This window comes from Glycine max, chromosome 18, assembly GCF_000004515.6.
Source record: "Glycine max cultivar Williams 82 chromosome 18, Glycine_max_v4.0, whole genome shotgun sequence".
In the NCBI taxonomy this organism is placed as follows: Eukaryota; Viridiplantae; Streptophyta; class Magnoliopsida; order Fabales; family Fabaceae; genus Glycine; species Glycine max.
The window spans coordinates 15,491,682-15,495,740 of NC_038254.2; the positions used below are offsets into that span (position 1 = coordinate 15,491,682).

Genomic DNA, 4,059 nt, shown 5'->3' on the forward strand with positions numbered 1-4,059 from the left:
CAATCTACACTAATGGACATTTTAGTACTAACACGCACACAAAGCCAACTAGCAATGTTGATTTATTTGCATAAAGATAAAATAAGAAGGCGAAAGGAGTGAGCAAAGGGACAAGCAGTTTAAAATTCTAGTGATTCGTTTGTTTCTCTCTCTCTCTCTTGTTTCAATGAATTATTTTTTCTCCACTCTCTAGTGTTACTCCTCTTCTACTTAAACTGTGAAGAACCACATTGAGAAGCACAAGAAGGAGAGAAAAATATATCCTTTATTTACTACTCCACACACACTTTTTCCCTTGATCACACAATATTAGAGTGTAGGATACCTAGCAATCACTCAAAGAAAAAAGGGCTAAATGGATATATCAAGTTCACAATACAATAGTGCTGGTGAATCTGGATGGACACATTACTTGGATCATTCCTCTCTTTCTGAAAGTTATTTCCAGATAAGAGGTGGGATAGAAGACCATGGAGGAAAGGGAGCAAGAGTGGAGGAAGAGGAAGAAGATTTGTCTATGATCTCTGATGCTTCATTTGGTCCTCAACATTACCATGAAGATGATGGTCAACACTATTGTGTAAATTGGTATCCTTCTACTTCTCACTACACCAAAGAATCAGAAAAGAAGAAGAACAACAACAAGAAGGCCAAAAAATAAGGTAACAATCAACATCCTTCACCTCTTGATGACATTGTCAGTTCCCTTGTTCTTACTTGTCCCAAGGCAAGTCAAAAAGCTATTGTAATGTTATCTCCATTGGCATAAACTATTTGTGTATATAATTTCTCCTTAACAACAATTTTTTTAGGGAGGCTAATGGTTTTTTTTTTAATTGAATAGAAGAAAGCTAGTTTCTTAGGGAATGAAGCAGTGGAAAATGCACTGGATTTTCCCCCATGTTTCTTGGGAACAAAAATAAAGGTACACTTCTAGTTTTATTATTAAATGAAATATTAATATTTCTATCACATTTTTCTTATTGCCTGGTTGCACATTTTGTTGTGTTGAGCTAAACTAGTCAATTTTTGTAGAAAAAGTCTAAATTCCAGAAACACTTCAGTTTCTTTGAGCGTTCTCTTGGTGGAAAACAAGCTTCAGAGGAACCAGGTGATCCATTGTTTTGTACATTATGTTTTTATGTGTGTGTACTTTTTATAATTAAGTTACATGTGTCTCATTTGTTGCATCATTTATCTCTTGATAGTTGGTTTCGATGAAGGATGGAAATGAAAATTTTAGCTGTAGCTTTTGCTTCTGCTGTGGAAAGAAAGACTAGGTCTAGGGGATGTCAGTGGTGATGTTGTTCAATGACAAAGAGAACTCCTTTGATTCTTTTCTAGAAAGAAAGAAAAAGGAAAATCCCTTTTATTGTAATTTTACAATTTTTTTTCAATATTTGCTACTGTGCCACTGCCAATGCAATTTGGAACAACATAAAAGAATATAAGAAACTGAAGAGGGTTTCTGATTTCATTTTCTTGGATGCCATCCGTGATAGGCATGCCTGAATAGTCATAAATTGTCCTTTTTTATATATATATTTCCCTGGTATCGAGAACACAAACATTGAGTTGCTAAATTAGAATATAAGGTAGCAAGAAACTAACCAATGCACACACATGTTAGGATTTATAGTTGAATTATATAGAATTACATTGAAATACCAGTTAATATAATTTTAAATAAATGTTCGCATGTTGAATTTCACTTTAAAGAATTGATTTTAAGTTTAAAGTTGATAAATGATTAAAACAACCTCTGTGTTGATCTTGTCTCATCACTGCTTTTCAGTTAGTAATAGAAGATTTAGGAGTCAAGGAAAGACGTAGAATTGATATAGACAATATGAGACTAGAGCTTAGACAAAACACGGTTTGGATGGCTTCTTCTATTCATAGTCGACAAGAAGAAACTCAATTCCTTCTTCTATACCTCTGGATTTTAAATTCATGGAATTGATGGAATTCATATTTTATAGATTGTTCATACTTTGGCCTCCTTTTGTGTCATTTTAAATTCATGGAATTTATATATTTTACAAACTTTATATTGTTACCTCTATGTTTCTTCTGTCCTTTACAGATTGTTCTACTTATTAGTTTCAAGACTACTTTATATTGGTGGAATTAGTTTGCTACTGTCCTTGTTTTCATGCTCATTAATTTCTATTTCCTATAATATGCTTATATTTGATTGCTTTCTCTGCACTAATTTAGGTGTTGACAATGCCCTTATGCAGCAACAACCTAATACAATGACTATTATTGTCCCTCAGCATCGACAGCAAGGACAAGAGATTGCCAAAGTAAGGTTTTTTTCCCATATCCTTTCAAATCATGATCTTGGTTTCCTTCAGATATCTTTCATAGGAGGCCATCCTTACTTCAGACTAAGGGAATAAAAAGAAACCAAAACAGCAAGTTAACCCATATCACCAAAAGAACAGAATTAGAGAGAGTAAAAAAAGGAAAGAAAATAGCAAGATCTGTGAAACACCTTGTGTTGCCTTTCATTTTTGTACCTCTACTATTCTTGAATTATAGAATTAATTCAATGTCTATTATTGTATAAAATGATCAATATCTAGAGAACATTCAATAAAGAAGTCGTACCTTTGAATACTCTCTGATTCGGATGTAGAACACTAGAGTGAATTGAGGAAGAAAGCTATAGTGCAAATCCTTGGCTGGGAATCCTTGAAGGCCTTAATCAGCACTGCAAATTCAATAACTATTTTGTCAACCATAAGTATGTCAAATAGTCAACCAATTAGGCATGCATGAAAACTCAATAAAAAAAAAAGAGTACAACATATACCATAGTGTGTCTATTTGAAGATTAAATAAAAGGGTTGGTGTTCATGTAGCAAACTTCTCCTACAAAATCCAAGTAATAAAATTAGAATATATATGTCAAACTAAAACAGCTAGGTGAAGCAAGAGTACAAAATAAATTCTTTCCAATTGTAGATAATTACATATATATTTAATTCTATATATATATATATATATATATATATATATATATATATATATATATAGAATTAAGAATGACTCCCATTGGCAAGAAGTATGTTACAAAAGTTTGCTTATTGCCCCAAAATTAAATGAAAAAACTCAAATAAACATATATTGTTGCATATTATTTATGACCAATGAAAAAAAAAAATATTTTTGACTAAACAATCCAAGACCAACCAAATACTAAATGTTGGCACCATTCTTACTAGAAACTCAAATCGTAGTTTGCTACTTTGCAGGGGATTAGTCCCTTCCAGATTTGAATTTATTTCATCTCAAGCCAACTCAATAGGAGAAAAATTGGTTTTCAATGATATTTGCAGAAGTCATGGCCATCATTGAAATGAATAATCATACTCATAATAGTAATTAAAATCAGCGAATTTCATCAATCCCACTAAAAATTAAAAGCCTTATCACACAAAATTCAGTAGGGGTTTTTTTCTAGCTTTTTCTTTTTGGTCTCTGATGTACTCTTTCTGTTTGTCATTGATATTCTCTATTTTTATTTCATACGGGGCAATATATCAAAGGCTATTGACAATGTCAGTAATTCCCCAAAATATTTTGAGAATAGAAGCTGATACATGTCCCCAGAGACAACAAATCTTTCATTATAATATGCTTCAAATTTTACACAAGGCCTATTTCTTATGTAATCTCACCAGAAAATCAATGCAAATTTTAACATGATAATCCTGTACCCAGTAATATAACTGAGATTACCTTAGCAACCTTACTAGTCTATTGTCTGATCAATAACTTGTTGCGTCTGTCAAACCACATAAGCATCTCAAACAACACTAAAGACATCACCATCAAATTGTGATTCCAGGCAGCTATCATTTGTCAATTAATTATAGTATTCTACATCATAGGTCAACCACATACACCTATAGGTCTATAACTTGTATAAAGAAAAGTTTTCCGAATTTTTACTATGTTTTTTAAAGGTGAACATGAACAAGATCCCCACAATGGTGAAGCACTTGGTGAAAGAGGGCATGCCCCTAAGTTTGGGGACATCAACATCCT

At 32.4% G+C, this 4,059-nt stretch overlaps 1 non-coding gene across 1 annotated transcript; it reads left to right on the forward strand.

Moving 5' to 3' along the window:
* Positions 1–208: 208 nt before the first annotated feature.
* Positions 209–1,234, forward strand: LOC100800403 (protein SOB FIVE-LIKE 6). The gene is made up of 4 exons (XR_005889781.1): positions 209–727; positions 845–925; positions 1,036–1,111; positions 1,209–1,234. It is a non-coding gene; the product is annotated as a protein SOB FIVE-LIKE 6 (transcript).
* The last annotated feature ends 2,825 nt before the right edge of the window (positions 1,235–4,059 follow it).